This window comes from Pleurodeles waltl, chromosome 4_2, assembly GCF_031143425.1.
Source record: "Pleurodeles waltl isolate 20211129_DDA chromosome 4_2, aPleWal1.hap1.20221129, whole genome shotgun sequence".
Taxonomy (NCBI): domain Eukaryota; kingdom Metazoa; phylum Chordata; class Amphibia; order Caudata; family Salamandridae; genus Pleurodeles; species Pleurodeles waltl.
Genome location: NC_090443.1, coordinates 938,376,567 through 938,402,856, shown reverse-complemented (window position 1 = coordinate 938,402,856; position 26,290 = coordinate 938,376,567).

Below are 26,290 nucleotides of genomic sequence, written 5' to 3'. Positions count from 1 at the left end.
TACGCCGAAGTCCCCTAGTTGGGTTACGCCCATTGCGGTCCCCTTGCTGCCACCCCTATTAAGAGTTCCCCACTGGGTCAGTGGGGGGAAACAGGGTTTTCCCCCACTGACCCAGTGGGAAACAGCCCACAACATTGACGTCGGCTCATAATTGAGCTGGCGGCACTGGTGCGGTGAGTAGGGTGCACCAGCAGCTGTCGCACTTTTCAATGTCTGAAAAGCATACTTTGAAAAGCGCGATGGGGCTAGCTATGGGGGCCCCTGCACTGCCCATTCCAAGTGCATGGGCAGTGCAGGGGCCCCCATAGGGCCCCCTGCACCCCGTCTCTACCGGCCTTTACATGTCAGGGCTACTGCCATGTAAACGCTGACGGAGAAGGGACTCGTAATCCCTAGGGCAGCACTGCTTGTAGCGCTTTCCTGGCGGATCAGGACTGCCAGCACCGCCAGACTGAGGACTTCGTGATCTGGCAGTGCTGGCGGTCCAACCTTGGCGCAAATGCCATGGTCGTAATGTGGCTGCTAGACCGCCACATATGCGGTGGTCCGACCACCACCACGACCCTGGTGGTCTGAAGACCATCAGAGTCGTAATCACCTGCTAAGTTTACAAAAAAGTGATGGATGGAATGCTTCAGTTAATCTCAGCCACTGGTAATCACTCAGACCAGATCCCATTCCATCGTTATTTTGCACACCATGCCACCTCAGTTTGGACCCAGTCATGTGCAAATCAGTCTTAACCCTGCTCCAATGGGAACAGGCTAGTTCAAACTGCTAGGCTAAGGCAAAACAGACTAAAATCCGAATTGTTAAACATGACATTCTTGGTGTGGTATATTCTCCAATACTTTTTGCCTTCACTCCCTGATTTTTGCGAACTTGTTTTTGTGGCATTAGAATTCTGTGCACTTTACCCCTGCTAACGAGCACTATAGTGCTTACGATCTCTCCTTCAAGCATGGCAAAACTGGTCTGCGCGTAATTGGTACATTTAATTCACTTGTAGGTCCCTAGCATCTAGTACCAAATGTATTCAGGCCAGTAAATTAAGCGCTACTAGCGGTAATGCATCACTCAATATACCCTCTACTAGCTTAGTCTTTTTAAAAACTTGTCTCTAGTCTGTCAATGCAGCAAAGTAAACCTTTTACCAGGTCTAAACCTCCCATTTGAATAGTTTTAAGACATCCTAAGGCAGGCCCTAAAGGCACATAGAGCAGGGTGCATGGTATTTAAAAAGTGGGACATTTGTGTTTACGATTTGCTTGTTCTGACAGTGAAAATATCCTAAAGTATTTTTTTTACTGTCGTAAGGCTTATCTCTTCCATAGGCTAACTCTAGTTTGCCTTATTACTATTAATAAATGCTCATTTCAAATTGGGAGAAAATGGAGAAATGATCTCTAAATTCAAATGAATTGTAATTTAAAATCCTCTTCATTTATAAAGTTGGTTTTCAGATTATAATTTTGAAAATGCCACTTTTAAAAGTTTGGCATTTTCCTGCCCAAAGTTTCTGAGGCCTTTCTAGGAGTTTCCAACTGCCTGGGTCTGTTAATGATCCCCCCATCAAAAATGTGTATTGTGCACACACATTGAACAATGAGACCTGGTTGTAGCCAGGAGAGGGTCTTCTTAGCAGGATATCTGAGAGTAACAGTAGCCTGCCCTGGTTACATTTCAAAGGACCTTATCCACTGCACAGGAGCCTGACACTAGGCCTGCCCTGTCTTTTGCTCCTTTATACAGTTTGGAGAAGGGACCAGGAGAAGGGGAAGAACTAACCAGAACCAGTTTTGGGGTAGGTGAGGGAATTCCCCATCGCAAAAGCTGCCACCAGATGTAAATGTAGGACCTTCAGAAACTCTCATCAGAACACTCCTGGAACTGTGAAAGATTCAGAAAAAGGACTGTACAACTGTCAGAAAGGCTTTCGTGCTGCATGAAGGACTGCCTTGCTGTCTGAAGAAGGGAGACTGGACCTGCTTGCCTTGATCCCAGGCCAATCAGTTACTCCAAGGGTCAGTTAGCTGGCCTCTTGAGTAAGCTACAGGGACACAACATTCTTCCAGAGATCTCCCTGTAGCTACCTATCTGCAACTAAAACTTCCTGGAAGTGCTGATGAAGCAGAAAATGAAGGTTTTGATTTATTAACGCTTAAACGTAGTGCTGAAATAATCACGTGTGACTTTAACCGAACTAATAAAGATTGTACGGGGACAAAATGTGCCCTCAGAGTAGTTTGCCAACGTTTATACGCGTGCTTTATATAACGTGGTGCATTAGAATTGCACTAATCCGACATAATCGTAAACGTGTGCTATGATTTGCTTGTTTGAAATGTTTTAGCTTAGCATTACTTTAGCGGAGGCTTTGGCCTAGTCGCCTGGTCTCACGGTTTAGATGCTCGTATTTTTCCACTGTGCTAATAAACGTGTATTTTTGCTTGAAGCTGTACTTTTCCACAGAAACTGTTCACATGCTTATCTTAAAGTTAGTGCCAGCCTGGCATATTTTCTCTTTAATTCAAGGTCGACTTGCAGGTGCGGACAATGGAGGCTCTGAAAGTGAGCTAATTGGTATACTATGTTGCAACTTGCGTACCCATCTCCAAGGATAATGTATGCTTAAGTAAAAGCTTGAGAACCGTCGTTTTTGATTGGACAATTTGAAGCTAACCTATGAACCCTCCAATGGAAGACCCTACTGGACTCGAACTGTTGTCTATAAAAATCAGGTGCACTAGAAGAAAGTAGCCATTACAGCTATTACCAGCTTGATACCCGCCATTTTGACCTCGTAGCTATTATGGCCCACTTTGCTGCGACACCATTTTGAAAGAGACTTTAAATGATTCTTGCCCTAGAGACTTTAACTTTGATCCCTTTGCATGAAGTAGTAGTTTTACCTTGCCGCCGTGAGGCAATTGCCCCACCCACCCCTGCCCTCTTTGTCCCGTCCTATGATGACTGAAGAACGATACCTGTGAGACGAAGACTTCCTTGTATGCTGATCGTAATTGGTAAATATGAAAGGAAATTGTAAAATTGCATTGTGTTTCTTTTAGGTAACCAACTGCTGATTTTGACAAGGTCCCTAGCTAGGAGTTTTCTAAATTAATGTTGCTAAATTGTTTTTGCATGAAGCCCCACATGCCGATGCTAATTTGAGGTTAGACGAGGATTCCATATGTTGCACGATGCAATTTGAGATCTTGTTATGCTGACTAAATGTATGCAATTAGTTCATTACAGATTATCGTATTAGTGATTTGCATTGCTATTATCGAATGCCTTGTGATTCAAATGCTACATAGATTACACTTGTTTCGCCGCTATGGACAGCTATTAATGTTCATATATGTTTATCATTTGGTGTTGAGACACATTTACATTGTGCTAGCTTTGTTAATATAGGGAAATAAATTCACTAACTTTGAATAAACTGGTGTGGTTATTCCTGACTGAAAGGTCAGGGTTCGCCGAAATGTATTCTGGATTAATTGTTAAGTGTTATGTCTATCAAGGTATTGCCTATGTTCGTTATTGATTATTGATTAGAGGGAGTTGATCGATTAAGAGTACAGAGAGTTCCCACTTAGTCAAAAGATTCATCGGCCTAAAGAGCGTCCGGACACAGGTAAATTATTACTACGGACCGCTCTATCAGTGCCTGCTGACCTCTGGAGCGTGCTCTGATCCCAAAGAGCTGTCCACCAGGTCCTGGACCATTGGATGGCATCAGTGAGAGCTCCTCTTGAAGTAGGAGGTGAAAATCATGAAGGCTGGGCTCTTGGCAACCCTGAATGAGCCTGTTCGCAGCTAAACCCACAATGACTGTCTGAACAAAGCTGTTTGCACTGACAGTGACCATCTCCGATGACCTGCAAAGCGAGACCTGCTCTTTGCGCCACAGCAGCAACAGCCCGCTGTGACCACCAACACCCCTGAATGCCTCAAGCTGATGAGTTTATTGGCAATGTAGATAGCTTCAGAGTGGCAAGGCCATTGAAGATGATGCAGGCTGGCTTTGAAAAAGATATGTATTTCAAATGGAAAGGCCAGTGAAGAGTTGGCCACAGTGGGAGTAATGTGGTCACATTTGCCATGTCAGTGATGACATAAATATTTTTCCATTAGGCCCTTATCAAGTTAACTGCGTATGTTCAACATTTGGAGCTTTCTTTTCAATGTGGGCTCTTGTAAAAGAGTTATATTTCTATGTAATCACCAAGTAACCTGGAGTAAGATGCACGGATATATGAGAAACAGTTTACTTTAAGGTGTTTGAGGCAGGTGCCGATGAATAGATATGTTGGCCGTTTGTGAGGAAGATAAACAAAGTTGTGTGGGGTTGAGTTTGATGCATTTTGAAGACAACAAAACTGAACTACGATGAGGCAATATTTGAGGCAATGATTGACACCAAGAGAAAAGTGACAAGTGAGAGTCTGTCATTGGCATGCTGGAGTGGTTCTTATTTATCCTGCAGCAATGGGCTTCATGTTAATGTATACGATCCTTAGAGGTAATACTCCACTCTCAGTCCCTGCCTTAACAGGGAATTCTGATGTCTCCATCTGAAGACTTTAGGAGTTTTCAGGACGTTATAAGGCAAACCAGGGTGAACTCCTGGATCCCCGGGCTAGCTCTGAGGTTAGTGAGGAGGGCAGTGCTACTCACTGTGCTTAATTTAGTGGAAGGCTCAAGAAGAACTAGCAGGCAGAGGAGATGGTGATAATGTGTGTAGAGGGAATCATCAATTACTTCCAAGGAGGTGGGTTCTCCTCTGTAGTCAGGCATAAAGTCTGATTGTGCATCATCAATCCTGTGTGAGTCCATGAAATGACTCAGGTTGATTTCTAATTGTCCTTTTAATTATGTTGCATTGGTACAGTATTATTTTAGGCACTGGGTTTAAAATTCTCATTTGGATGCAGGGAGGACAATTCATCCTACTTTTAGAGAGAATGGGAATGTGTCTCTGCTCAGTAATGCTTTGATGATGATGATTATGAAATAGAGCAAATGCTTTAAAAATTAGGTTACTGATTATCAATGAAGAGTGACTATCATCCAAGGTCAGGGTCAAGGAAGCGAAGATCTGCAAGGTCTGTGAGATATAGATGTCCAAATATGTGAAAGATGGGCGATCAATGTTGACTTACAACTCGTTGATCTTTTAAATGAATTGCTGATTGTTGGAATGATTGATAGGGCAGTCATAAAGTAGATTGAGGTAAGGATTTTAAAATGTACCCGTCATGAGAGAGAAGAGCAGTAATCTGCTTAAGCTGTAGATTTACAGGTAAGTGTGTGATGAAAGTGGACAGAGTTTTGGGGTTTTGGTCTGGCTTGCATAAAAAGGATTGTTGCTACATATGGAGACTGTGGTGGCAGAGTAAGCATCAATTCATGTAAAATTGATGCACAGATTTTAGAGTGTGTTAGGGAAAATTATGAGCTCAAAGATGTTGCCTTTGTAACAGATGGTTGCAGTGATGAGTTGAACAAGGTCCAGAGTTTTTATGTGATTATGGAGTAAATTATTCATTGATTTTGGTTTGTATTTCACTGGCAAAGTTGAGGTCTCTGAGGAAGATGTTGAGTGAGCTGTGAAATGTAATTGAGGTGGCAAATTCAGAGACTTTTTTTATGAACTCATTTTTTAGATCAGGTGGTAGTATATTTAGGTGAAGGGTGGAAATTGGCCTAAGGAGTAAGAATGATCTATCAGGAGATTCACTCAAAAGAAGAAATACATATATTCAAGAAGGGGGAGTTAACATCCGTGCATCAGCTATATAACTAGATTAGGCCTTTTCTCAGAACCATGGTTGAATAAAAAATACTTAAACACTTTTTTAATCTAGACCTAAATTATATAAACTGGACTACTGAAAAGCTATGGTAATGATATTATTATTATTATTATTATTATTATTATTATTATTATTATTAATCAAATAATAATAATAATGTTATTCTTATGATGATGAGCGTAATAATAATAATAATAATCATCATCATCATCATCTCACGAGGATGTGATATCTTACCCAAGCACTACGGTGAAGTCCTAGGAGAGACAGTATTTGGCATACTAAGCCTCTAAAATCAGAAATCCCCCCTTATATAATTTGATTTAAACACTCCAGGTCAAGATAATATGGATTTGGACACATTCTTTTCTGGGTGGTTAAGCCAGACGCTTGGATGTCAGCTTCAAGCCCTAGATCACATTTTAGGCATGCGGTAGAGACAGATAAGGTAATCCCTCCTCTTATGAATGCTTCCTTTCAAAAACCATTTTGACGCCTTCAATGTATCCAGGTCAGTGATAATAAAGGGTAATTGAGTCTAGTGCAGTGAGCAACTTGATATATTTCGGCCTTTTTCTGTAAATATAAAAAAAAACTCAAATGCACATTTTCTTAGATCCTTTTTAGAATAATTTGAGCTAGTTAAAGGCGACAGTGCATCATGTGCGTTTTCGAAAATAACATCGAGAACCAAACCTATAACTCACACAAGGCATCGGTGTTCTGCGCACAGGTTTCTCCATATTTTGACTTTTTTACAGTCGTTTTCTCCGGGGAACCTTTTCTAGGAGGAATGTTTCCGGGATAAATTGTGGACGTGGGGTAATAATCATGGCTCAAGCACACGTGGGACATAAAGGCCCGTATTTATACTCCGTTTGCGCCGAATTAGCGTTGTTTTTTTCAACGCAAATTCGGCGCAAAACCAACGCCATATTTATACTTTGGCGTTAGACGCGTCTAGCGCCAAAGTATGGGCAAATAGCGTCATTTTTTTGCGTGAACGCCTTCCTTGCGTTAATGAGATGCAAGGAAGGCGTTCCCGTCTAAAAAAATTACGGCGACGCAAATGCGTCGTATTTATACTCCCGGGCAAAAATCACGCCCGGGAGGTGGCGGGTCAAAAAACCCCGCATTTGCGCCACTATTTAACGCCTGGGTCAGGGTAGGCGTTAAGGGGCCTGTGGGCTCAAAATGAGCCCACAGGTGCCCTCCCCTGCCCCCAGGGACCCCCCCTGCCACCCCTGCCCACCCCAGGAGGACACCCAAGGATGGAGGGACCCACCCCAGGGACATTCAGGTAAGTTCAGGTAAGTATAATTTTATATATTTTTTTACTTTTTTTTGGGTGGCATAGGGGGGCCTTATTTGTGCCCCCCTACATGCCACTATGCCCAATGACCATGCCCAGGGGACACAAGTCCCCTGGGCATGGCCATTGGGCAAGGGGGCATGACTCCTGTCTTTACTAAGACAGGAGTCATGAAATGGCGTCTGGGCGTCGTAAAAAAATGGCACAAATCGGGTTGAGGCGATTTTTTTGCCTCAACCTGACTTGCCCCATTTTAAGACGCCCTAACGTCATTTTTTCCCAACGCCGGCGCTGCCTGGTCTACGTGGTTTTTTTCCACGCAAACCAGGCAGCGCCGGTCTGCTTGCGCCGGCTAACGCCATTCCATAAATACAGCGCCCGCATGGCGCTTCAGAATGGCGTTAGACGGCGCTAAATTTTTTGACGCTAAACTGCGTTAGCGCAGTTTAGCGTCAAAAAGTATAAATATGGGCCAAAATTTTGATGCTGCTTGCGCCGGGATCGGACGTAAAGTTATGCAGAATCGGGTTAATACCGGCGCGATAAACTCGATACTAACGCATTTTGACCAGGTCAATTTTTAGCCATATTAACCAGAGGAAAAATGGCCAGTAAATATAGGGCCATACAGGGTTCGGTGAGTTAAACACCAAAGGACATAGTTACAGGCCCCGTGAGCTGTCCTCCAACACAGGGAAAGGGCAGATATGCACCGTATTTACAAGATACGGTGCATTTCTGTCCTTTCGCCCTGCACTGGAGCACAAGTTGTAGCACCAATGCAGGCACCCTTGGACCATGGCGCAAGGGTGTCTGCGTTGTTAGCAGGATTGTTTTTGTGAAGGAAGGGAAACCTTTCTGTACAAAAAGTATCCAGAGAGGCATTTTACTCTTTCTGCAGGATGTAGCATACATGGAAAAAAGAAACAAGGAGGAGAAATAAATGTATTTCTCCACCGTGCACCTGCCCTGGGGAGGTGTATAGTTTTGACACATTCCCATGTTTACAGATTCTTGTTAATCTGGGAATGTGAAAAAACCCATGTGTGTTGCATGGGAACACCCACTGCAACACCATCAGTGTTAGGCAACAGAGTGACTTCCGCTGCGTTGCCTCACACCATATCTACAAGACCATAAAAAGTCAAAAAAATTGCTTTCGGTAGCCTTATAGATATGGGCCTGCACTATGTGCCGCCGGCGCGTCAAAAAAAGTGATGCACCGGCTGCGCATGGCGGCTTGTAAATATCCCCCTAAGGGGCCTAGTTATGAGATGGTTTGTGTCACTCTTGCACCATGCAACCTGGTGCAAGAGCAATGCAAACCTTACATTTGATTTATTGTGGCTCCATAAATTTGGAGAAAGGCAATGCAGCACAAATCATTGCATTACCTCACTCTGCCCTGGGAAGGCATTCAATGGGCATTAGATAGGTGTTCTCACTCAACTCCCATGATTTTTGACGCATTTCCAGATTTACGAGGAAGGGGTAGACCTGGGAATGCACCAAAAAGATAAGCCTTCTCATTGTGCAGCACACATGGAAAAAGGAATATGCCTATCAAGATTGTTTTTGTACAGGAAGGTGTCCCTCCCTGCACAAAAACAATCCTGCCTGCAATACAGTCACCCTTGCACCATAGTGCAAGGGTGCCTGTGTAGGAACTAGGCTTCCAAAAAGGCACCAGCTCTGGGGATAAGGCAGGAATTCACCACAGTGTCTTAAATACGGTGGATTCCTGCCTTTTCCTGTCACGCAGTGTAGCACAGTAAGGTGACTTGCTGCGCAGCAATGTGTGACATTCCTGTAAATAGGCCCCCCAAGTACCACAAGTAATGCCCATTTTGATGGTTAGGAGGTATTTACCACATCTGGCAAATACATCACCCCATGGTGTCGGGTTTTTCAAGGAGCTGGCAAAAATCTAATGCCCCTTCTCCCTCCTGGTGATGCATGACATTTTGCCATGTGTTTTAAAGATCATACATCAGTGAATGCTGGTTACAAATCACAATTTTCTAAGACATCTAAATGATGGGCTAAAATTTAGATTACAAGCTCTATGACAAACTAATGTTCCTGTACCCTGCTCAGTTTTCACCCACAGTTTTAACATGTTTTTTTATTTAACATTTTTCTATACAGCTTACTTATTGAATGTTTGTCAGTATTTAAAAAGCTCACATTTCATTGTGTGAGAATCAATATTCTAAACTAAGAATCCTGTCTGCAAAAAGTTACACTTTTCCCAAATTGCACTTTATTTTCTGTATTTATATGTAATGTCAAACCTACCCTATAGTGCCAATGTACTACAAAAGAAAGGCACATTTTAAAAAGTATGTTTTTTATTTCTTTATGATGCACGTTACATTTAAATTAGAGTTAATAATAATACACATTGTTGCATCAAACACATTTGAGATATTAGCATATTAGCACATTATCCCCAACAAAATCACACAGTTCCCAAAACATTGACAGACAGAGCTGCAGTTTAAGGCAATTAATGAATATTAAATGGATGGCGTTCAGATGCCTACACTAAAGAATACTAAAATCAATTAATAAATCGTGAATTATAAAAAAATACACAAGTAACATGTGTGATATGGTCCTATATTGCCATCACTGGTTTCAGGTGACATTCAGGGAAGACTCTGCCTTCTCCCTAGTGGTTTATGAATCACCAGAAACTCGTGATGACACTGTAGGACCATATTACCCAGTTGGGGCCTGATATAGAACTCAGCGGACAGGTTACTCTGTCACAACGGTGACAGATATCCCATCTGCCAAAATTTAAATCCCATTATGTCCTATGGGATTTAGATTTCAGCAGACAGGATATACATCACTGTTGTCACGTAGTAACCTGTCTGCTGAGCTCTAAATCAGGCTCTTAGTCATTATGTATACTGTGTTTGTGTATGTGTGTGCAGTTTTGACAGATCCCGTTGGGAGTCCCACAAGATGTTTTTTTTGTGCAGGATATCCAGTGGGACCAAAAATAAAAATTTAGAAAAGGAAAATGTGGTTTGGGGGTCTGTGGTTGGTTGGCCACCAGCAGGGTGTTATGAACCAACAAGGGTTGGGCACATGCTTGGCAGCCTACCCACAGCTGTACATAGCCACAGTTCAGATGCGGAAGTATGTATATTTAACATTCACTTACATTGAAAGCATATAAATACACAGGAAAAACATTTAAAGTGGGGATACAGGTAGGTCTTCTAACAATAACAAAAACTAAAATAAAAAAAAAATGAAATTCATACAAGCTATACATAACTTGACAAAGTATAACCTAGCTATAGTTATACTAAGGTCCTTTATTTACAACAGGTGAATTTCAGTGTTTTTTATGTTTTTTAAATATTCAGGGGTTTTTTACTACTAGGAGATCTACGTATAACTCCATTTTAACCTTTCTGTTTCTTCGGTGAATATATATGGCAATCGTCACTGCGTAGTTATAGTTAGGCCAACGCTTATTGCTAATAACTTTAGCACCGTTTGACGAATCTTCATAAAGCTTTCCAGAAGAAGTTCACCAAGCTCGAAATACTCTGCTGATCACTCCCCATATTACACTAATTACATGTTCTGTGGCATATTTGACAATATCACTGCAACATCTGAAAATACAACATTGATAATTCTGTGCATGGCGGGGCTTGAGGTATAGTTAATTTAGGGCAGAAGTTATAGTTTGAATAACTAAAGCTGGTGAATTTCAGTAGTTTTGTTTATTGAAATTGGTACTTTTTAACTGACATTTTCACCTAACTACGTCCCTTTAACCTTTGTTTTTTTCAGTGAATTTCTTAGGATTTTTAAATGTAAAGTTAGATTTTATTACCATACTTAATGCCAAATCCACAACGTATATGGGCAAAGGCTGTACGTGGCATGGGATATGAAACAGGCCCTGAGCCCAACCCTTGCAGACAGCCTGCGCTGCGTACCACCTTCAGCTGTGTGTGGTGTGGGGCTGTCTGCTGGCCAGGCTTTGCACCCAACCCCACTGGTGCCTAATCCCCCACTGTGTCTTGGCTTGTATGCAGCAGGGGTTAGGCTGAGGGCCTGGTGCCCAAACTCCTCCCTGTGTGCATGACTGAATATAAGGGGTATTATTTTAACTAATCCAGAGCTACTGACTTTGTCAAAGAATCAGTATACCAAAATATAAAAAAGTGGGCCCATTGGTTTTTATAAAGGGGCCAGAATATCAACATACATAAAGCATATATATTGTCCTTAAAAGACCACTAGATATAATAAAATGCATATTTCATTAATTCACACAGTTCACTGTTTAAAAAAGTGATTGCCATACAAAATGTAATAAAGGTTTACCAAACATGTTTTAAAGTCTTTTTTTAGCATTTCTCAAGCTACAAAGTGCAGGCATGGAACCAACCACAAGGGGGCTCTGCACTCCAGTTGAAGAGCATAGAGCTCTAGCTTTGAATGCTTTAAAAAATATACAATAATGCAAAAATATGGTACGTTTTCCTAAGTTCATAGATTCAGTGACTAAAGAGGCTTACTATTTTTTTTTCTTTTTTTTTGCTGGGGGCCTACTACACTTTCTGCAGCCCTCCACAATATTAGAAAAAATGCTTTGTGGTTCCCCTCTGTCTGTGAGGGACACCACCATACTCAAAAAATGTGTTCAATAAGCCCTTGCAGGGCATTATGGGGAGCTCCTTCCAGGGAACAGAGACTAATAAATGAGTGTCTCCTGACGCTCATTTATTATTCATATACTTTTAAAATTTATATTTTGGGTGTCCTGGTGCCAACCCGGGACATCCAGATCCTTATTTTGTGAGGGAGCTGCAGGAGCAAATCCAGCCCCCCCCCCACAGTCCTGCTAGCTCCCTTGCCAGCCCCCATAAGGGGGGCCAGCTGGAGGCTGCAACTTTTTCCTTTTTTTTTAATTATTCGGAATGGAGGCATGCAACCCTCCTCCCTGAGCCAATAGTGGCCCTAGGACCCCATCCACTGCAGCCTAACTTCAAGTACAGGGGAGGCGGCCTACACCCCCTTCCAAAGCCAAGTTTGACCCCGGGGACTCCATCCCCTGTGGCCCAACTTGATTAAGAGGGGCATGCAGCCCCCTCCCTGAGCCATCAGTGGCCCTAGGTGCTAAAAATATTTTAAAGGGGAAGGGGCACATGAACCCCCATCCCTGAGTCTTTGTAGGCCTCAGGGACCCCAACCTAGGGCCTTATTCTTTTCCAAGGAGATGGGCACGCTGTCCCTCTATCCAGGCCTATAGAGCCCCGGGTGAACCCTTTCCCTGGGACCTAATGTCAGTTCCCTGGTTCCTAGGTCAAGGATGGGATGTGGTTCCCCCCCCCACACTTTGTTTAAAATAGCAGTCTTGGGGGATGAGGTCCACAAGGCTTTTTGAGGCTCAGGAAGGGGGGGTGCATGCCCCCCTCCTCTTTTGAGAATATGGTGGGTGCCAGGGGATGGGGTCCCCAGGGCTGCAACAAGCTTGAGGAGGGGGTCCATGCCCCTCCTCTTGTTATAAATGTTCTTGGCTTTGGGAGATATGATCCCCCAGGCCACAACTGTCTCAGGAAGGGGGCCCATCCCTCTCTCCTCCAAGAAATGCACCAGACCCCATGGGATGGGGTTCTGGGGGCCAAAATTGGCTTGAGGAAGGGGCCCTACATGCGCCCCCTCTCCACATTTATAATTAATAAATATGGTTTAGCCCCCAGGCCCTGGTCCACCGAGGGTCATTTTAATTTAAAAAACAGTACCTGCCAAGAACACTTTTTTTCTTACTTTTGGCACCAGGCCCCCCCACCAAGGGATACAGCAACAGGGTATTCTCTGTCCTGTAATGGCCACCATAACAATTCTTATCCTGTTACAGCAAAGCAACCATAGCGCTCGTTACAGTGGAACCAACACTCCAGCTGGAGCGAGGAGGCAAAAGGGAAAAAGAGCCCTCTCAGCAAATCAGAATGTTCCTTTTTATACCTTGGTTTTGTGTGACTCTCACAAGAGTCCCATCAGCCCAACTGTCCAGATATACAAATATTTTGAACCTTACTTTCTCAAAAACTACTGAACTGATTTACACTATATTACTAAAAGCACGCTTTCTGGACCAGAATCTAGCTTCCTGCCAAATTTGGTATATTTTGTTCAGCTGTTTTAGCTCTAGCGTGTTCCAAATATTCCTATGGAAATTGCAATTTAAGACCTTCGCTTTTCTCTGCTCCCACTTGACGGCGCACTCCAAAACGTTCCAGGAAGGAGCAAAGCAAAAAAGGCACTTCTTCAGAAAGTTTCATTAAGATTCGTGAAACAGCTCCAATGCTATTAGCAAACCAAACAGCCATTTCCTATGGAAAGGTCATGATATTAACAAAAGAGGAAAAAACTGGCGGTCTCTAGGGAACACAAAAAAAGTTATGAGCATGCATTGTGTATTGCACACCATGACAGCCAAATTTCTAAGACCTTCCAGATTTGTGTTCACTTTGTTAATAACTGGCCTTTGACTACATTTTTCCCACAATGCATACACAGTGCACACACAATGTATGCCTATCACACCTGCTCTACCATATTTTGCACTTTATTAACAGCTGTTTTTTTTAACACACCATCAGCTAAATGGTGTAGTAAATATGTGGGAGGGTGTGAGTTTTGGTGTGCATTGGCACTGTGCTTAATTGGCTAGTGAGGTAGCTTGGGGCTGATATGCAAAAAATTCTGCTGCTCTGCATTTAAGCCCTCTCAGTTAAAGTTCCTCTGTGAACTCTCAATGAAAATCCCAGGCATCAAGTCTTTCCAAAATATCATAAAAATACCTTAGACCTTATAATTCACCTAATGAAAGAGATAAAGGTGCCCTACATTTATTGTGTGTGTGTCAATAAGGATTAAGTAAAGATCTCAAGTGTGTATACCTTGCCAGTCTAAGAGTCAAATACTCCTTACTTGTGTAGGCTGTACCTTAGAACACTTCATGCCTCATTATGAGGGTGGTGGTCTCACCACAGGACCGCTAAACTCACGGGAACGATGCCACCACCATGGCGGTGACGTTACCCCAGAACATATTATAATGTTCCTGCCGGGATGACGGGTGGGAACATTGCAATACACGTTCCTGCCAGCCTGCCCAGTGGGAACAGTGTTAGCATATTGGCCTCAGCGTCCTTAACGTTTCAAGTTTGGTGTTTCTTGATTAACAATTTAAAATCACAGCTTACGGTGAAGTCGGATTTTAAATTGCCATTCTCAAAATACCATTTTTAGAAAGTTGGCATTTTCTTACTGTAGCCATTTGGTGCCTGCTGCCTGTCTCTGATTACTTGTCTGCGGTGGGTGACAGCTGTGCCTAATGTATTCCCCCTAGACAGCCACATACAATGGGAGCTTAGGTGTGACTTGATGGGCCTTAATGGGCCATCTTGGGAGGAAGGGAGAGAGTAGCTGGCCACAGCCTCACTTACATCTGAATAGGCTGTGTCCCGTCCTCAATCAAAGGGCCACATAACCACCTGCAGTGAGTCTGGAGCTAGGACAGGATGGGCAGGACCACTGTACACTTCAAAGGCCTGTCTTTGAACTCTTTCCCAATTCAAAGGCCCAACTGGGTATATGTTCCAGACCTCTGACACAAGCAACTCACTATACGTCTGGACGTGTGAATACTCTGCTAGGAAGAACAGCCACTCTGCTGAACTCCTGCCTTGCTGTGCTGCCCTGTGGTTTGCTGTTCCCGTCCCTAGGTGGGAAGTACTGGACCTGAATCACTTGAACCCAGAGTCACTGAAAGAGCTAGATGGGTGGCCTCCTCATCTGATGTCTCAGGGACATAAAAGATTACTAACCACCTCCACATGGACTCTGTCATCTGTGAGTGTGCTCTGCCAAGTGGTGCCACCCCAATCCTGGACCCTCAGAAGTGGGCATAAGGTCTTTGCTCCAGCAGAACAGATGCATGCTATGCTGCTGGAGAAGAATTGATGCATTGCTGCTGTTGTACTGAACAGAACTGGTGCATTGCCTTCGGAACCACCACTGTAATGGTTTTCCCAATGCAAGGTCCTTGCATCCCTTTCAATGGCATTCTCGATGATGCAGCCTATGTCCTCATCAGAACTGATGCATTGCCTCAACTGCACAGTGCATCCTCTGCACAGGTCTCTGCATTGCAAGTCCGGACACCTGTGTCTTCAAGGTTGACGAAGCAGGAACACACAACCTAACTCAGCAACATCTCAGAATCAATGCATCACCACTGTTGCGTGGAGTGGTGCAGGACCGATGCAGTGCTCTGCAACCTAGATTTAAGGTACTTTTGTTCAGCTGGCCCAGTTGGATCCCTGTAGCCATCTCACACTCCATCACAATCAGCCTTTTGACTTTGTCCCAGTCCGGAGTGTCCAGAGATCCATGGTTGGCGCTTCTTGCTTCTAAGTGCTATTTTACAGTTCATTAAAAAAAAATCATAACTCCAGTTCTACTTATTGAATTTTTGCAATTTTGGTCTTGCTTTATTTATTGAATTTTATTCTATTTTTCTAAACTGGTATGCATTCATTTTGTGAGGTGTTTTCCCTGTTTTACTGTTTGAAGTGTTGCGCAAATACTCTACACAAAGCCTCTAAGTTAAGCCTGACTGCTCAGTGCCAAGCTACCAGAGGGTGAGCAAAGGTTAATGTGGGGTTTACCTGACACTGACCCTGACTAGGATTGTGGTTACTACTTGTCTAAGGTTTACACCCCAGTCAACCAACAATACAATTTCTAACAATTAAATAATTGTTTTCGCTCAATTGTTAAGTTTAATTGCCCTGCGAGACCATTGTAGACTGGACAAAATTTTTACTTATGCTCGGAAATGAACTGCCTATGTTTGTTGCAGTGTATATTTACACCACACACATACAGCACAAAAATATGGCTGTCATGAGAACTGCTGTGTTTGAGCTGGGTTGCAGTTTACATGCATTGCAGTGACACATGGCAGAGAAAAGTACCTTTTCCCTAACAGAAAGCCTAATTTTACACATCCATACGTCATTCCCAAAGGGTAACTTGTATGTCCACAGGGCAAGGTGTTAAAATCCAAAAGCCATTTTACTGTGTAGGTTTTACAAGTCTTTTCCTAAACAGGCCTAGATGAGATTAAAGTCTTTATTTCTGCCTAGCAACATGCAAGAAACATGCATCAAAGTTATTTCCCACATAATTTTCAAAACTGATTGAATGCTGAAATCAGATTTTATATATCTTTAGTAGAAAATTAACCTTATAAAAATGGTTTGTGCTGTGAAAGCCAAAATTGGCTACATTCAGTGTTGCCAGTTAGCCCTCAAAAGCTGCAGTGAAGAAAACCAATGCCTTTACGCCTACTTGAAGTCTCACACAAGCTTATAGAAGCAAAAATATACAATAAACACTCTTTGAGACAGCACTTCATTTAGCAAGGTACTAAACAATGCAGTGCTGACCTATTGTGTTGTCAAAGCCAAAATTGGCTACAATCAGTGTTACTATATAGTCTTCAAAAGCTGCGGTGAAGAAAATCAGTGTCTTCATGCCTATTTGAAGTCTCACACAAGTTTATAGAAGCAAAAATATAAAAGCAAAAATATAAAATAAACACTCAGCGAGACAGCACTTCATCTAGCAAGGTGATAAACAATGCAGTACAACTAAACAGTACAACACTTTTTATACAATACTGCTCAGTAGACAGTAATGAAAAAGGTTCATGTGATAGAAACTGGCATTCAGACAGTGGGAGTTTCAGCAGATCCATGCCTTTCTCATGAGAAGGATGGAGAGGACCTTCAAGAGATACAGACAGTATACATTTCTCAGATGATGAGCTAGTCATTTGTGAATCCTGTCTTGCAAGTCCTAATACGAAAAGGACATTTAGTGCATCAGAATCCCAAATACAGTGAGATATGGCGCTTTCCTGTCCTCTTCTTTTTACACAGTACATTGCACCAAGTTGTTTTGCCGCATTGAGGGAAAAAAATGATACATCTGTTCCTTAACTTTTAGCCTCCAACTTCAAATTCATTCACATTTTCAGAAAATTAAAAAATTTCCAATGGTATATTTTTATTTATATCGACTTTATTACTCTGTTAATATTATTTAATTTTCTAAGCAGTTGCTGATCCCCTGCAAAGGCCTCGCAGTCCCTCAGTGGTCCCCAGACCATAGGTTAAGAACCACTTATCTAGTAGCTTCAAGCCTACCTCGAAGAGCTGGGGCTGCAGGACTGACTAGAAAAAACATGCCTAGCACTTGGAAAAAGGTGGGACTTAGTACATTTTATCTCTGGAGTATATGGAAAGGGTTATAATGTTTGACCAGTGAAGTTGGACCCAAAGAGGGCAAAAAAAGAGGGTTACCCTGGTTGGAGCTTTTGCAGTGCTGAAAAGTGGTTCCACAGGGCCATGCGAGAAGTGTATCTAGCCTCTGAGAGTGTTGTCTAGCTACAGCCTCCAGTAATGCGTCACTGGAGGGTTCTGACGGCCAAAAAAAGTTACTTAAACTTAAAGTAAAAACGTGGCACAAGACATGGCAGAAAATGTATCTGACTCATGAACCAACCTCAGCATTTAATCCGGCCCCATAAACTAATGAATCCACTTTTGTTTTACTTAGAGCTTCTGGTGCCAAAAGCAGTGGATTCAGCTGGCACTTGACAATAGCATATATGACTTTGAGAGATACTCGAAGGTCACAACCTTTTATCTTGCCCCACTGGATAAATTTGACCTCCATTTCAGAGACTAAGGGCCTGATTTAGAACTCGGCGGAGGTGTTATTCCACCATAACAGTGACGGATATCCCATTGCCGAAATCTAAATACCATAGAAAACAATGGTATTTAGAGTTCAGCGGATGGGATATCCATCACCGTTGTGACGGAGTAACCCCTCTGCCGAGTTCTAAATTAGGCCCTGGGTCATGAGGTAAATCCTTTGACTGGATTAAGCTTGGTATTTCTGATCTCTGCTGCATAGAAGTCAGTCTGAAATTGCACTTAGGTCCCAGTCAACCATGAACACTGGCTATTAATTGGAGCATTAATTATTCTAGGTGCCTTTTGCCATACATTTTTTCAAATTGATATCTCTAGTTCCCCTTGATCTATATGACATTTTGCTCACTAAATATTTCTCTATGGTTCTAAATTGTTGGAATTTTAACGTGTTTGTTTCTATTAAAATTGTTGATACTGCTTGAATGGAAGGACATGAACTTCACGTGTAATATTACTACTTAGTACTAAATGTAGGAAGGACTATGAACAGTGGCTGGAGAATGAGGAAGACTTACTACTAATTAGATGGGGTTGAGGGAGAAAAAAAGTGGGGGTTTAGAGAAGGATAGACACCCATTCACACAAAAATGAGGTCATTGCTATTTGAAAACTGCACTTCTAAAGTTAGTACAGCCAGAAAGGATCCAAAATAGAAGTAAATATACTACAGCACAGACCTGGACTATGTCAATCACCTCATATGGGAACTCAGCAGTACTTAGTTTTTAAACTGCTTAGGGCATGATTTTGAGTAGCTCATTAAATTGGGATCCCTGAATAAACCCCTGTTTACACATGGATCAGAATTACAATCTAAAATGTATTTCACGCTTTGGATAATTATCGTATGCAATAAATAACTCAAGCTTCATTAAATATCGCCAGGCCAAACCTGCCAAAACCTACAAAGAAAAAGTGTATGATAGTAAATGTAACATGACAATTTTGTTGTGTTAAACACCCAAATCTCATGTTATTCCCAAATAACTCATATTAGTTGCTATTTATAGCCCCTGATAAAGAACATATCCTGTGGTATTGTTATTTTTCAGGGAGATTAATAGCACCTAAACTCATCATCAAGGCCTAAGTGCCGGTGACCAAACGTTTGGTCAGAAGCCCACAGCCGTTGTTACAAATATCAGGGGAGCCAAATACAAAATTCCAACCCCGGCTGCTTTCATCCACCAGACACTCCTTGGCCCATTATGTTACTCTAAGGGTTTCTCTTCCATGCCTGCTTTTGGTCACTGATCTTCAGTCTTTCTCTTGCTCTATATTTCCCCTTTTTGCTCTTTTCTCTTGTTTGCTATGGATGAAAGTCTGATGAATAAAATTAGTGCTGGTCCACAAAAATGAGTGCCATGGGCTCTACCTTTAACCTTCAGCTAAAATTAAGCACCATCAACCGCTGGTGCTACAACACCCTCCCATAGGAAATAACGAAGGTAGGGACTTAAAATGTAAATGAATTTATTTAGACTTTTTCAAAATATATGTGTTTAATGTAATGCTAAAAAGGTTATATATAAATATAATATAAATATTATTATATAATAACATATTTTAATAATGTTCTTAATGTAAAAATGTACCTTACATTTTTAAACAAGAATTACATTCATTTAAATAAATTCTATATGTAACTGTTTGTAATCTTTATTAAATGATAAATTAATATAAACATTTTACCTTCAGTGGGAGTTAGTTTTGTTAATACATCATTAAAAAATAATGTAAATCTAATTTAGTGTATCTAAATTTATTATATATTTCATTCAAATTCAGTTAATAGATATGTAGTATTTTGTTCTAGATGTAAAATTAATAAATACATTTAATTTACAATAATATTAATCATAAAAAGTTTTCCTTTTCCAAATGTTTACCATGGGGACATCTCTGCCCTGGTGTTGAAGAACTCTGCCTACATGTGAAAAGTTACTAGTAGTAACTTTACATTTGTAAATTTAAGTCTAGCCCCGGTTTCAATGGGTGGAGACATGTGACTTTACACTTTGTAGTAAATTTACACTCAGAAATGGTGAATAGCCAAAAGTGTTGCACAAGCAGATTTACTGATGAGTAGGTTTCCCTTTGTGAATAGACCCCTGAGTTAAGATCCTAACGTGGGAACGCCCCCTCTACATACATTATGGTGGTCATTACAACCCTGGCGGACAGTGTTAAAGCGGCGGTAAGACCGACAACAGGCCGGCGGTAAAAAAATTTGAATTACGACCGTGGCGGGAACCGCCAACAAAGACAGCCACTTTAACACTCAGACCACCACGGCGGTACAGACAAACAGCTTGGCGGTCACCGCCAACAGACAGGCGGGAGACAATGTACCACCCACACTATTCTGACTGGCCAATCCGCCACCTTTTCCGGGGCGGATTCACTGCGGATAAAAACACGGCGGAAACACGAATCTCGAAGGGAAAACGCTCACCTCATCACACTCCACGAGGAAGGAGGGCACAATGGAGCCGGAACTCCATATTCTTCTGGCACTAGTCTTCCTGCTCCTGTACCAGGAGCATCAACGCCGGCGGCTTAGACCACAGTGAGTACTGCACCTATGACACAGGGGAGGGGGGAGGGAAAAAACAGGGACACACACACGCAACACCCCCACCCTCACCCACTACAACACACACACTAATATAGCATGTCCAAACATTACAGTAATACCCCCCAGCCCCCCGGAAGAATGCAAAGACAAAAGGAAATGAGTGTATCCATTGTATAATATCTAAATAGAGTAAGCAAAAATATACATATATACACTCTTAACAAAATATACACCACAAATAGTAGTCCAGGTAATATACCATTCATAGTCCGTGGACCACTGGGCCCAAAATACATGGGTGAGGCTCACACAAGATACCCGAACATGATGGAGGAAACACTGCAGGGGCATCAGATAGAAATACAACAGGCACCTCAGGGGGAAGGGAAGGGGGGGCACCTCAGCCGGATGAGTGCACGATGCCAGATCCACGAGGGGGCTCCATGCCCATTGATGTATCCTAGGGAGTGCAAAGCCACAGTCTCTCAAGTCTCTACAGTGGGTGGTTTTCCCACTGCTGCATCCTGGGGAGTGCAAAGCCACAGTCTCTCAAGTCTCTCCAGTCGGTGGTTTGCCCACTGTACCATCCTGGGGAGTGCAAAGCCACAGTCTCTCAAGTCTCTCCAGTGGGTGGTTTGCCCACTGTACCATCCTGGGGAGTGCAAAGCCACAGTCTCTCAAGTCTCTCCAGTGGGTGGGTTGCCCACTGTACTATCCTGGGGAGTGCAAAGCCACAGTCTCTCAAGTCTCTATAGTGGGTGGGTTGCCCACTGCTTTATCCTGGGGAGTGCAAAGCCACAGTCTCTCAAGTCTCTCCAGTGGGTGGTTTGCCCACTGTACCATCCTGGGGAGTGCAAAGCCACAGTCACTCAAGTCTCTACAGTGGGTGGTTTGCCCACTGTACCATCCTGGGGAGTGCAAAGCCACAGTTTCTCAAGTGGATAACAGTCTCCACTGGTTCTGGAGGGGGACTGGTGCCCAGAGTGCTTCATCCTGTGCAGCACAGACAGAGTGGATGCATGTCTCCACTGGTTCTGTAGGGGGACTGGTGCCCAGAGTGCTTCATCCTGTACAGGACAGACAGAGTGGATGCATGTCTCCACTAGTTCTGGAGGGGGACTGGTGCCCAGAGTGCTTCATCCTGTGCAGGACAGACGGAGTGGATGCATGTCTCCACTGGTTGTGGAGGGGGACTGGTGACTGTCCCTATTGCATCACTGCCCCTGCCGCTCATGGGCTAGCGGTGCTTGACTTGGCGGTCCTTGCCCTGTTCCGCGGTGCTTGACTTGGTGGTCCTTGCCCTGTTCAGCGGTCCTTGCCCTGTTCAGCGGTGCTTGACTTGGCGGTCCTTGCCCTGTTCAGCGGTGCTTGCCCTGTTCAGCGGTGCTTGAGTTTGCGGTCCTTGCCCTGTTCAGCGGTGCTTGACTTGGCAGTGCTTGCCCTGTTCAGCGGTGCTTGCCCTGTTCAAGGGTGCTTGACCTGGCGGTCCTTGCCCTGTTCAGCGGTGCTTGACTTGGCGGCCCTTGCCCTGTTCAGCGGTGCTTGACTTGGCGGTCCTTGCCCTGTTCAGCGGTGCTAGACTTGGCGGTCCTTGCCATGTTCAGCGGTGCTTGCCCTGTTCAGCGGTGCTTGACTTGGCGGTCCTTGCCCTGTTCAGCGGTGCTTGACTTGGCGGTCCTTGCCCTGTTCAGCGGTGCTTGCCCTGTTCAGCGGTGCTTGACTTGGTGGTCCTTGCCCTGTTCAGCGGTGCTTGACTTGGCGGTCCTTGCCCTGTTCAGCGGTGCTTGCCCTGTTCAGCAGTGCTTGACTTGGCAGTGCTTGCCGTGTTCAGCCATGCTTGACTTGGCGGTCCTTGCCCTGTTCAGCGGTGCTTGACTTGGCGGTCCTTGCCCTGTTCAGCGGTGCTTGACTTGGCGTTCATTCATTGCCCAGCTGGGCTGGGGCTGGCGGTCCTTCATTGCCCAGCTGGGCTGTGGCTGGCGGGGTCCTCCTGGGCAGCTAGGCTGTGGCTGGTGGGGCCCTCCTGGGCAGCTGGGCTGTGGCTGGCGGGGCCCCCCTGGGCAGCTGGGCTGTGGCTGGCAGGGCCCTCCTGGGCAGCTGGGCTGTGGCTGGTGGGGCCCTCCTGGGCAGCTGGGCTGCGGCTGGCGGGGTCCTCCTGGACAGCGACGCGGGGACTGGCGGTGGCCTCCTGGGCAGCGACGAGGGGACTGGCGGTGGCCTCCTGGGCAGCGACGATGGGGCTGGCGATGGCCTCCTGGCCAGCGGGGATGATGGCGGTCTTCTCCGCCGTGCTGCTCCTCCCAGACTTTGCACCTTTCTTCTGCCCCTTCCCCACCTTGGGAGGGGTCACAGCTGAGTCCACACTCCCCCGGGACCCCTGTGAGCGGCTTGGGTGGCTGGAGTCTTCCCCCTCTCCCACCGGGCACTGGCCAACTTCTGGTGCTTCACAGGGGGGGGGGGACTGGCTGTGCTATGGCTCCGTGATACACTGGCTGGCCTGGTGGCCGGTGCACTCCACATACCTGTCACAACAGGCACCACTGGTCCCGGTGATTTTGTGGCTGAGGTGCTAGTACAGGACCTAACAGTTGGACGGGGGGGTGGTGGGAAATAGGTTAAGGGTGGACATGAAAAGTTGTTTGGAGACACTGGGACGGGTAGCTGGAGGGGGTTTGGGAGTGGAGGAAGAGGTGGGTATTGTAGGAGGTGTAAGTTTTGTGGATTTGGGTGCAGGTGCATGCACTGGAGGCTGTCGTGATGTGGATGGCTGTTGGGTGGGTGTGTGGCTGCGTTTGTGTATCTTGGGAGGTGGCATCACAGACACACTGGGAGAGGACACAGGGGACGTGTGAATGGTAGTGGGGGTGGTGAGTGCCCGTGAGCGGGTGTGCTGGTGGGTGTGCTGGTGCGGGACGTAGTGGCTGTAGTGGTAGTGCATGCAGGTGTGAGTGTAGACGAGACTGGGAGGGAGGAGGGAGACGACGAGGGGGGACACAGTGGAGGCAGTGGATGTTGGTGGGTCTGTATGTGTGTGATGCATGCTTGAGTGCCTGTGGCATGTGTGGTGCTTATGTTTGCCTGAGCTTCCCTTGTGTGTTGAGGTGTGTGCAGGCTGGTCTGATGGTGTGCTTGCGATAGGCAGAGGTAGAGGGGATTGGGTCTGGGTGGAGGAAGTTGGAGGGGGGAGGCTAGACACAGGGACAATGGCTGCCATCAGTGCTGAGGCCAGAGTTTGAACGGTTCGATGAAGGGCAGCCTGACCAGAATGAATGACCTCCAGGAATGCATTTGTGTGTTGCAACTCCCTTTCGACACCCTGGATGGCATTCAAAATGGTAGACTGCCCAACAGTGAGGGACGTGAGGAGGTCAATGGCCTCCTCACTGAGGGCAGTAGAGGTGACAGGGGCAGGGCCTGAGGTGCCTGGGGCGAAGGAGATTCCCACCCTAATGGGTGAGCGGGCACGGGGCGAAGGCTGAGGGGCTGCTGGGAGGGCGCTGCTGGTAGGGGGGTGGCGGCTGTACCTGTAGAAGTGGGGGGCACAGATGTTGCCGCCACCACAAGGGAGCTCCCATCGGAGGACGAGTCCGTGTCGCTGTTTGCAGATCCTGTGACCGCCGTAGTGCTCCCCTCGCCCTCCGTCCTACTGGTGTATTCTGAGTCCGTAGTGTGGGCCTCCATGCCCATCTGGGATGCAGCTCCCTCGTGCTCCGGTGCCACTGCTCCTCCGCCTGATGATGCTAATGCACACAAGAACAGGGAGACCACAAAAAAGAGGGGGAAACAGAAGAAAGACAGGTTGAGTGCATGGCTTAGCGCTACCGTTGGCGGACAAGACAGACACAGCAGCCCCCTGCACTACGTCGCGCTGTTGGCCTCTACGGTGCAATTCCTGGGAAATGGCCTACAAGGCTATGGGCGACATCTGCACACATAGATGACACAGGTGCATGAATAGCTGTACTTGGCACTCTACAGAGGTGGGGTGGGGGGCCACAGGGCCATGCCTTACGAAGGTGCCTAGCCTACGGAACTCACCCTGGCCTAGGGAAACCCACAGCCCTCCTCCCCCACCCAGACCCCTCCACTGCACGCAAAGTCAGCTGAATGAGAGTGTACTCACCCCCTTGTGTCTGCTGTGATGCCCTCAAGCGCCCATCCAAATCAGGGTAGGCCACCGCCAGGATCCGGAACATCAGGGGGGTCATGGTCCGACGGGCACCCCTCCCACATTGGGAGCCCATCCCCAGCTGAGCCTCTGCCGTCTTCTTGCTCCAGCGGCGAATGTCCTCCCATCTCTTACGGCAGTGGGTGCTCCGTCTGTGGTGGACCCCCAGGGTCCGGACGTCCTTGGCAATGGCACGCCAAATATCCTTCTCCTGGTGGGTGCTGTCCTACATGAAATTTACAGGGGAAGAAGAGAAGTCATTAACAACTGCAGCGTCAAAGTGATGGGCCCCCATCCCTACCCTTGCCATGTGGCACATGCACCCACTGTCTTTCATGCACGCAGGACTCTGCCCCCTTCATTCTTACAACCAGCCCTCTCCACACAGGCATAGCCCATAAAACATGCTACCTGTGTACTTACCTGTTGGTCTGGAGGACCGTAGAGTAGCGTGTACTCGGGGAGGACACTGTCGACTGGCTTCTCCAACTCCTCCGATGTGAAGGCAGGGGCCCTTTCCCCAGACGCACGAGCCATTGTCTCTTCCAGACTGAGATCACAGCAGCACTTGCAGTGTAGGTCCTCTCCTGTCAAAGATCAGGTATCGAGTGATTCAACAGCTAGAAATTGCCGGTCATGTCTGCGGCGGACACGTCCGCGGCGGTGCGTACCATCACCGCCGGCGTACATCGTCATTGGCTCCTGGGACCCATAGGGTCCAATGTTAACTAATGCAGCATTGCGCCGCGGTCTTCGACCGCCTACCGCGACGGTGTACAATGCCAGCGCAGTTACCTCACATCCCATTGTCCCGCTTTAGCGGTCAGGCAGCGCCATTTCAGGGGCCCACATGGACTAATTACCAACTGCGTCACACATACCTAGGCCTACTCTCAACACACATACAGGCCAGATTTTGTAAATGAATTGTGTTCTGTGTAGACTGTGGGTACATACCTCTGAGTTGTTTGACTCTGTGGTCGCTGTTGTCCTTCATAGGCATCGTCCGCTGGGACATGTGAGGAGATGGCGGAATCCTCCGGTGTACCGACCTCTGGTGGACCTGTCGACAATGGAGGAAAGAAATTTGATCATCACCTACAGGTTTGACCATGCCACAATCCAGGAACTGTGTACCGAGTTGGAGCCAGACCTGATGTCAGCAATCCACCATCCCACAGGCATCCCCCCTGAAGTGCAGGTGCTGTCAGTGCTCCATTTCCTTGCAAGTGGGTCTTTTCAAACTACTGTGGCCATGGCATCAGGGATGTCCCAGCCTATGTTTTCCAACGTATTGTCCAGAGTGTTGTCTGCCCTGCTGAAACACATGCGCAGCTACATCGTGTTCCCTCAGGTGGAGGACTTGCCTACAGTGAAAGGTGATTTCTATGCCCTCGGACATATCTCCAACATCATAGGTGCCATTGATGGTACCCATGTGGCTTTGGTCCCCCCCCACAGGAGTGGACAGGTGTACAGGAACCGGAAGAGTTATCATTCCATAAATATACAGATGGTATGTTTGGCCGACCAGTACATCTCCCATGTGAATGCCATGTTCCCTGGCTC